Here is an 11,082-nt window from a genome sequence, read left to right on the forward strand (position 1 = left end):
CCACTGAATTATCTTGATTGACACACCCCCACACTATTTTGTTGTTAGAACCTCGAGAGAGCGTCTAAACAAACAGTTCTCAACTTGTGGGTCGCGATCCTTACACAGGGGTCGCGTATCAGATATCTGGCATATCAGATACTTACAATTCATAACATTAGCAAAATTAAAGTTACGAAGAAGGAATGAAACAATTTTATGGTGTGTGTGGGGGGGGGGGGGGAGGGTCAACACAGCACGAGGGGACCCAGCCAGGGTAAAGCAGCTCCCCATAGTATCAGCTGTCTCCACAGACCCCGGCAGCATTCCCTGTGTTCGTTCTCGGGCTCTGTCTTTGCCAAGTCGTGCATGTGTCCATTTCTCTCCAGCTTGGTTCCCCAGCTATGATTCCTCTCTTCTAGTTTCTAGGTGGTACTAAGTTCTTTTCTACCCCAGGGATTTGAACCCCGCCCCTCCACGCTCTAGTTATCCATCCCCACGCTTCCTCTACATCCCTTTCTGCTCTCTTCAGTGCCTCAGATAGCTGGCTCCCTTCTCTTCTTGGATCTCGGTTTAAGTGTGAATTTTCAAAGGAACGCTCACTTTCTACCCAGCCGGAGAGAGTAGGTTAGCTTTATAAACGTCTGTAGTTATCATTTGTGATTTTCACTTTTTCATTTATGAACCGTCCTCCCTCCCTGCTCTGCCAATGAAATTGTATGCTCTTTGGGAACAGAGATGTTGGATTATGTATTTGCCAGCACACACACACACACACACACACACACACACACACACACACACACACACAGTGCCCAGCACATGATACCTTCTTAGCAATTCCGTCTGACCTTACTATTGGCTTCTCAGCGCTCCGTGCTTTGCCTGCCAATGAGATGAGTCGCCAACCATGACGAAGAGTGATTACGAGATAAGTATTTGAAATCCTTGTCTATGAGTATTTTGTTTTAAATATGAAAATAATGCTTTTTCATTTCTTTTTATTACATTTATTTTTAAAAATTTTATATATGTGTACTGTTTTTACATAATTCCCCCTCTTCACCTCTCTCCAACCCCTTCCATGCTCTCCACTCCCCCTCAAATTCATGGCCTCTTTTTAATTACTATTATGTTTTGTGTGTGTGTATATATGTATGTATATATACATATATGTGTATATATATATACATATATACACACATATGTGCACAGTATATATGCATATATATGTATATATTATGTATATATTATACACATATATATGCATATATACTGTGCACATATGTATATAAATATACAATACATATTAAAAAATCTATATATAGTATATATGTATATATTATATATTTATGCGATATACATGATATAGCTATATATAGTATTTATGTATACATTGCATATTTATAATATATGTATGTATGTATGCATGTGTGTGTGTATATATACAAAATACAAATGCAACCTGCTGAGTCCATTTTGCATTTGCTTCTATGTATGTTTTCAAGGCTGATCACTTGGTATTGGATAACCAGTTAGGGGCTCATCCCTGGGGAGACCAATTTTCTCGCTCTCTTAGCTCATTAGTTGCCTGTAGCTCTTCATCTAGGGGTGAGACCTTCTGAGATGCTCCCCATCCACTTTGGCTTGTCAACTGATGTCATTGTTTGGTCTTTATTAGTCATAATCCTGAGATTTCATGAGTACAGTTTCCCTGTCATATACAGAAGACACAATCTTGTGGCCAACTTCCCGTTCTCCAGCTCTTCCGGTCCTCCTGTCCTGTCTTACATGGTGTGAGCTCTTCCGGTCCTCCTGTCCTGTCTTACATGGTGTGAGCTCTTCCGGTCCTCCTGTCCTGTCTTACATGGTGTGAACTCTTCCAGTCCTCCTGTCCTGTCTTACATGGTGTGAACTCTTCCAGTCCTCCTGTCCTGTCTTACATGGTGTGAACTCTCCCAGTCCTTCTGTCCTGTCTTACATGGTGTGAACTCTTCCAGTCCTCCTGTCCTGTCTTACATGGTATGAACTCTTCCGGTCCTCCTGTCCTGTCTTAGATGGTGTGACCTCTTTGGTCCTCCTGTCCTGTCTTACATGGTGTGATGCTCCCTCATCCTTAAGGACAGGAGTTGTGTTAAAGATGTAACAACTGAGACCAGGCACCCCACAACTGGTGCCCCCTGCATTCTGACCTGTTGTGGTTTTCTGTAATGGTCTCCATCTACTGATGTAGAGTTAGAACTACACTTATCAGGATGATCTCAGCGTATAGGTTGGAGGTTAGATATGGCTTTTCAGCTTTCTTTGGGTTGGTTATGGCCTTTCAGCTTGCTTTTATCTACAGGTTGAAAACAAAGGAATTTGTAAAAGTATCAGTGAAACTGAATATTCATCTGAAGTGGAGTCAAGAGCTCTTATAAAGCCTCCGATTAACCCAGAAACCAAGGACACCAATTTGAGTTATTTTGAAATGCAATGAGTGCTACTGGAGATAAATTTACAGCAACATTTCTTCAAAAAGTTTTGCATATGATACTGACTGCTATGTCAGATGATTCCAAAGTTGCCACAGCAAGGATTTGGAGCTAAGAAAATTGCTAATTCGTAATTTTCCATGTGTTCTAAGAATGCTGTCATCCTGGTCACTGTGTTGTAAACAAGTACACTATGCTGTATAAATTTAACAGAGACATATAACAACTTACCTCATAAAATCTCCAAAAGAATAATGTCAAACGTTTGTGATATGGTGCAGTGCCATTTATACTGAGTGGATCCTATCCACATGATTATTGTCTACTTAATGGTCAGATGATCTCTAATGATGCCTAGTGGGTGAACTTAACATATTTTGACATTAAATAAAAAGTGTTTGGTTTTCTCCTGGTAGATTCTCTACAACAGCACACTATAATTTCATCAGTCCAATGGGTAACAACCGGATCAGACAGAACATATTAGTTCATTTACTACTTGGAATGTTTATTAGGAATGCCTTGGCCAGCACACCAAAACCAAATTGTGATTCAGGAAAGCAGGGTGTTGTGATGCTAAAACTTAATGTCTTTCTCTGGGTGCTGGAAGATAAGGAGAAGGTAGAGGCAAAGCGAAACCCAAGAGTGCGGTTTCTGAAATATCTACAAACCTCACTTGCAGGGGTCTCCATTCAGTTAACTGAGGGATACGGTCTGGCTATATTGGGCGTTTGAGACTCTGCCTCCCTGTTATAGGCACATGTCAGAACACATGGGCAGATTTGCACACATGTCCCAGGCAGCCAGCCAGCCAACCTACCAGTTCACTTCTCAAGGCTTTCCCTATGCACTTGCTGTTTATAGGTGACGCTGTGGTGCACGAGGCAAAATTTCTGTTTATTTAGGAACAACCTTCTCTTAATTATCTCCGTATCAAAGCACAGTGGTCCCACATGTTACATCTGTGGGGACTTCATATGAAGTACCTACTCCTTACTAGACAATCATGATGGGGAAAGAGACAGTGAGAGGAGCTGGCAACTAGAGAAGGGGCGCTTGGAGGATGAGTTCTCTCTTGGTTTTAGTGGTAGTTTTCTGGGCTGGCTCTTCATCCCAACGGGATAGCCTGGGGAACATAATAGAGCTGGCATCTGGGTATTGGGACCTTTCCTCCGGCTTTGCCATGGAGCAAAGGGGAGACGACGTACCATAGCCTCTCCTAGATCTACTTCTAGAGTACTCAGTATTTTCTAAAAACCGGCTTCAAAGTGGCTGAGATAGGCCTGTCAGGGGCGTGTCTTGGTGCGACACACCCTCCTTTAGAAGCCTTTTTTTTTCTTAGGGTCTGTAGATGTCAGTGATGTTGAGAAATATACGTTTGCCACCAGCAAGGAAGTACTGAGTATGTGGACGTTGGATGATTAATGATAAGGTTCCTCCTGCCTCCCTACAACTGTTGGGGTGGTTCAAAAATAGACTACTTAAATAGAGGTGTTCTTCCTGAAGCAGCACACGCTTGGCTTTCCACAGAAGGGGATCTCACAAGCTTCTGGGTAGAACATGTCTGGTATATATTGGCAAACACTGCATTTTAATGAATTTCCACGTCTTCATTCTGGTCCGGCTTAGAAATACATTGAAATTTTAACCTGGCCACAGACACCAGTTTAGGAAAAGTCAAGCTGTGACATTCAGGTTTGAAACTGGTTTCAAGCTTCCTGTCATTGTTTCCATGGTGAACAGACCCCACTCACCCTCTCAGTCCTCCCATGGTTCTGATGACTGTGGCCCTTAACGGAGGACATTAGCTAGGTCCTACGGCCCTTGTCCTTGTACATCTCTGGTCCAGTAGCCATGGTGATGCAGCTTCAGTGTGACTATGTACAGCAGGAAAGGCTGAAGGAAATGTTGCCTACTATCTTAGGAAGCTTCTAGATTTTGCACATGTGCACCCACTGTGAAGAACAAAAAGTGTGAACCTGGTTGAATGGAGCAGGAAGTGCATCAGGAAGACCCAGAAGCAGATGCAGATGGGGTCGGGAATGGCGGCACATTGCAAGGATCCACAAGACTGCATGCCTTTCTCTGTGCCTGTGCGATCCCGACTAGTGTGAAAGCCAGTGAGCTCTGACTACTCAATGAATGTTTGAAATCTACTACTAGTGCTGGCTGAGGCCATAACAATAAAACCCAAAGTTTCTTTGTAGCAGTTTCATTGTGTGTGTGTGTGTGTGTGTGTGTAAGTGTATAAGGGATGTGAAGGCAACCAGGAAGACAGTGTAATACAGAAAAATAAAGGAGATACAGGTGGCACACATTTGTGAAGAGGTGAAGTCTGAGGTAAGGTACCCTCAAGATTTAGTACAAGGTCAGTATGTCTCCTATCCCCAGGGCTCTATGACGCTTGTGTAACATGTTTGCAGAATAGTGTTTATTTGTTTCACATGTCCAACTGGGATATGAAAAGTTTAGGAACTTGAAGTGTCTTAGTTAGGATTTTACTGCTGTGAACAGACACCATGACCAAGTCCACTCTTATAGAGGACCACATTTAGCTGGGGCTGGCTTACAGGCTCAGAGGCTCATTCCAGTATCATCAAGGCAAGAGCATGGCAGCATCCAGGCAGGCATGGTGCAGGAGGAGCTGAAAGTTCTACATCTTCATCTGAAGGCTGCTAGGAGAAGACTGGCTTCCAGGCAGCTAGAATGAGGGTCTTAAAACCCACACCCACAGTGACACACCTACTTCAGCAAGGCCACAAGTCATAATAGTGCCACTCCCTGGGCCAAGCATATTCAAACCATCACGAACGGGAACCTCAGCAGCAAGCCTCACTAACAGAATACAAGAAATGAAGATCAGTCTCATTCACCACTATGTTCTTAGTGTCCAGGATAGAGCTTGTTACATAGGAGGTACCCAGAAAGCCATTAAAAAAATGGAATAACTGAGTGACTATAAGGCTGGAAAAGAAGACAAAATTGGGAGCTGATTTAGGAACTAAAATGGGTAGGGTCTGGTTGATGACCAACTAGGTGATACAGGGTTGGTATAGAGGAACTGAACTTTATAAGAATTCATAATGATGCATTATAGTGAGATTTAGCACCTCACTGTGGCTGAACAAGTGCGTTGGGGTTGTTTTTATACCCATATGTTTGTGCCGCTCTCAACCTTGGTCACAGATGTCTCTTACTGCAGGGCTTTGCTTTTTACAAGATAGGTCAAGGCCTCCTCTTCCTCACCACATATCCTAAATAATCCACCTGTTCTGTAAATGCTGGGCTAAGATGTCTCCATATGCTAAGGTGTAGAACTGGAACATATATGTTGCAATAGAATAGCCTTCAGATGAATATAACTTTCTAACAGGCAGCTACCGTTTAAGGGCAGAGAAGCTCTTTCCAGGAAGTAATGGTTTCTAAGAATTGTAGTGGTGGCTAGGGGTTGTCTCATAAAGAAGACTCTGGTGTGAGATGCAAACCTGAACAGGATGACTTTTCACAGTATGAGACTTTCTGTATCCATGAAGTTCAATGTGACTTTCACAACATAACTTATAGATTTTATTTGAGATTCTGGCTAGGGAAAATGCAGATCTTTAACTCTTCCTCTGTGCTTGTAAAATCTCCTAGTCTCATTCCTCAGCTCTGCTGCAGACCACCCACCAAGTATCCCCCATCTCCAGTGGGTCACAAAACATCTTCCCCTCCTAATTTCTCTCCCTCCTGTCATTGCTTTATCTGAGCCCCCAACAGGCCATGCCTGACAAAAACCCAGATGGACTAACTGCAGATCGTCATCTCTCCCTCCATTCAAGTCCAGTCCACCATTCCTATCCCCACCTCTGATATCCCAGCATTCCTGCTGAAGCCTTCCCTCACTCTCTGCCCCCATTCCCAGGGGACTAAGCAGATCCTATTGGAAGAATCCGATTCCCTCCCTCCTTTGGATCCTCTCAGCACCCCTCTCCTAGACCATCCCCATTTTTACGTGTCAGTTCCCAATAAATATAGAGACATTTTACCTGGAACGGCCAGTGGGCCACACCTATCAGGATCCAAGGAGAATCTCTCATGAGGCAACACATACTGTTAAGAACCAGAGTGGACTACAGAAACCAAGGGGGTAAAATGCTCACCCACCAAAGAAAAAAACCAGGTATCACGACCTAGAATTATAATCTTCTCAAACCCAGATACTTAGATGCCAGTGTAAAAACACAATAACAGCCAGGACAAGGAATCCTACTACAGCAAGCCTAGGGTATTGGAACTTAGCTGAAACACAAGAAAAAGGACCTTAAAATAGCCTTTATGCACATCATAGTGGTTCGTATAGAAGAAATCAATAAGTATCTTTTAAGAATCTATGAAAACACAAACTGGAAATAAATGAATAAAATAGTTCAAGACCTGAAAGTCTTGAGACATGGACTCAACAAAGAAAACTCAATCTGAGGGAAGTTTGAAAATGAAAAGTTTAGAAGCGTGAACGAGAACACCAGCAGCAAGCCCTGCCAACAGAATACAAGAAATGAGAGAGAGAATGTCAGGCATTGAAGGCCTGGATACCTTGGTCAAAGAAAAAAAATTAAATCTAAAAATATCCTGTCACAAAACATCCTGGAAACCTGGGGCTATGAAAAAACTAAACCCCAGGATAATAGGAATAGAGGATGCAGAAGGACCCCCAAGTCAAAGAACTGAAAATATTTTCAACAAAATCATAGAAAAACATTTCCCTAATCTAAAGAAGGAGATGCTTATAAAGGCATAAGAAGCATACAGAGCACCAAATAAACTGGACCAGAAAAGAAAGTCCTCTTGGCACACCACCATCACCACCACCACCACCACCACCATCACCATCACCACCACCACCACCACCACCACCACCACCATCATCATCATCATCATCATCATCATCATCATCATCATCATCATCATCATCAGCAGCAGCAGCAGCAGTAGCAGCAGCATAATATTAAAAGCTTCAAGACAAAACAACCAAGTAACATATAAAGGCAAATCTAATGTTTGCTCAATGGAAACTCTAAAAGCCAGAAGGGCCTGGAAAGATGCTCTCTGGACTCTAAGCGACCACAAATATCACCCCAGACTACTATACCTAGCAAAACTTTCAGTCACAATAGATGGAAAAAATAAAACATTGTACAATAAAACCAAATGTATGCAATATCTAGCTACAAATCCAGCACTACAGAAGGTTCTAGAAGGGAAAATTCCAACCTAAAGAGGTTAACCATATCCAAGAAAATACAAAGAATGAATAATCCCAGACCAGAAAATCAAAAGAGGGGAAACACACACACACACACACACACACACACACACACACACACACACACACCCAAAAACGAAAAACAAGGGCCAATAAACACTACTCATTAATGTCTCTCAATAAAAAGACACAGACTACCAGAATGATGTCAAAACAAGATCCATCCACTGCTACATACAAGAAACACTCCTCAAGGAAACATTACCTTAGGGTAAAGGGTTGGGAAAAGATACTCTAAGAAAATGGCCCTAAGAAGCTGGTGTCACCATTTTAATATTTAACAAAAGCAAAGTAGACTTAAAACCAAAACTAATCACAAGAGATGCAGAAGAATGTTACACACTCATCAAAGGAAAAATCTACCAAGATTACATTTAAATTCTTAACATCTATGCCTCAAACTCAAGGGCACCCAAGTTTGTAAAAGGAACACTATCTTAACTTAAATCACATATTGAGAGTCCTTCACCGATAGTAGGATACTTCAGTACCCAACCCTCACCAATCCATAGGTCATTCAGACAAAAACTAGACAGAGAAATACTGGAGCCCACGGAAGTTATAAATCAAATGGACATACTAGGTATTTACAGAGCATTTCACTCAAACACAAGAGAATATACCTTCTTCTCAGCGCCTCATGAAACTTCTCCAAAACTGACCACATACTCTTGACACAAAAGTCTCAACAGATATAAAACACTGAAAATCCTTATCTGACCTCCATGGGTTGAAGTTGGCTAGCAGCAATCACAGAAACAACAGAAAACTTACAAACTAATAGAAACTGAAAGACTCTCTCCTGAATGAAAAATGAGTCAAAAAAAATTCAAGACTTTCTAGAATTCTTTGAAAATGAACACACAGCATACTTAGCAGTGCTTTCACTGTGTTCCGTGAGCTTAAGAGGAAAGTTCCTCTCACTAAGCACCTGCATAAGATACTGGGAAGCTCTCATACGAGCTACTTAACAGCACACTGAAAGGCTCTAGAACAGAAAGAAGTAATCACACTCAAGAGGAGTAGAGAGCAAGAAATAATTAAACTCAAGGCTGAAATCAATAAAGTAGAAACCAAGAGAACAGTACAGAGTCAATGAGATGAAGAGTTGGTTCTTTGAGAGACTCAACAAGACAGATAAAACCTCATCCAAACTAACTAAAAGGCAGAGAGAGAATATCCAAATTACTAAAATCAGAAACGAAAAGGGGAGTGGGGCATAACAGCAGACACCAAGGAAATCCCAAGAATCATTAGCTCGTACTTTAAAAACCTGTACTCAACCGAATTAGAACATCTAAAATAAATGGATAACTGTTTTATATAACCATTTACCAAGGTTCAGTCAGGATCAGATAAACAATTTAAATAACCCCTAGTGAAACAGAAGCAGTCATTAAAGTCTCTCAGCCAAAAAAGCCCAGAGCCAGATGGTTTTACCAAAGAATCCTACCAGACTTTCAAAAAAGAGTTAACACCAATAGTCTTCAAATTATCCTACAAAATAGGGACAGAAGGAACACCATCCAATATATTTTATGAAGCCACAGTTACTCTGATATTCAAACCACATAAAAACTGAACAGAGAAAGAATTACTGACCAATTTTCTTTATGAACATAGATGCAAAATTTCTCAATAAAATATTTGCAAACCAAATCCAATAATACTGCAAAAAAGGATTGCCACCATAATCAAGTAGGATTCATCCCTGAGATGTAGGGATGGCTTAACATATGTAAATCAAAAAATGTAATTCACTATACAAACAAACTGAAAGACAAAAACCACATGATCATCTCATTAGATGCAGAAAAGACCTTCGACAAAATGCAGCAGTTCTTCCTGATAAAAGTCCTGGAGACAACAGGAATGCAAGGGACATACCTCAACATAATAAAGGCAGTTTACAGCAAGCCCATAGCTAACATAAACATAAACAGAGAGAAACTCAAAGGAATTCCATTAAAATCATGAACAAGACCAGGTTGCCCACTCTCTTCATATTTATTTGACACAGTACTTGAAGTCTTAGCTAGAGCAATAAGACATGTGAAGGAGATCAAAGGGATACACATTGGAAAGGAAGAAGCCAAAGTATCTTTATTTGAAGATATGATACTTTGCATAAGTGACTCTAAACATTCCACCAGAAAACTCTTACAGCTGATAAACACTGTCTTCAAAAGTAGCTGGATACAAAATTAACCCCCAAACATCAGTAGCCCTTCTACATACAAATGGCAAATGGGCTGAAAAAGGAATCAGGGAAACAACCCCCTTCACAATTCCCCAAATAATATAAACTATCTTATGGTAGGTAACTCTAACTAAGCAAGTAAAAGACTTGTATGACAAAAACTTTAAGGCATTGAAGAGTATATCAGAAGATGGAAATAACTCTCATGCTCATGAACTGAAAGGATTAATATGGTAAAAAATGGCCATCCTACCAAAAGCAATCAACACATTCAATGCAATCCCTATCAAAAAATTTCAACATGATTCTTCTCAGATTTCGGGAGGACAATTCTCCACTCCATATGGAAACAAACAAACAAACAAACAAACAAAAAAACCCAGGACAGATGAGACAATTCTGAAGAATAACAGAACTGTTAGGGGTCTCACCATTCCTGATTTCAGGTTATACTACAGAGCTATAGTAAGAAAAACTGCACAGTATTGATACAAAAAAACAGACATCATGATCAATTGATGTCTCAGGTATAAATTCATACACCCATAATACTTGATTTTTGATAAAGAAGCCAGAAGTGTGCACTGGATAAAAAGACATCATCTTTAACAAATAGTGCTGAATGTAGAAGAATCAAAATAGAATCACATTTACCAGTCTGCAAAAACCTCAACGCCAAATGATTCGAAGGCCTAAACATAAAACTAGACACATTCAATCTGATAGAAGAAGTTCTATCAGGTGTTATAGAAGAGACAGTGGGCACCACACAACCACAAGTGAGTCCTGAACTCGGCACAGGGAAAGACTTTCTGAACAGAACATCATTAGCACAGGCACTAAGATAATCAATTAATAAATAAACAGAACCTCATGAAACTGAAATCTTCTGCACAGCAAAGGACACTGTCATTCTGACAGTGGCAGCCTATAAGATGTGGAAAAAATTAAGCCAGGTGGTGCTGTTGTACACCTTTAATCCCAGCACCCAGGAGGCGGATTTCTGTGAGTTCGAGGTCAGTCTGGTCTACAGAATTGAGTTCCAGGACAGCCAGGGCTACACACACAAAAAAAAACCTGTCTCAAGACACACACACACACACACACACACACACACACACACA

This window comes from Arvicanthis niloticus, chromosome 22 (genome assembly GCF_011762505.2).
Source record: "Arvicanthis niloticus isolate mArvNil1 chromosome 22, mArvNil1.pat.X, whole genome shotgun sequence".
In the NCBI taxonomy this organism is placed as follows: Eukaryota; Metazoa; Chordata; class Mammalia; order Rodentia; family Muridae; genus Arvicanthis; species Arvicanthis niloticus.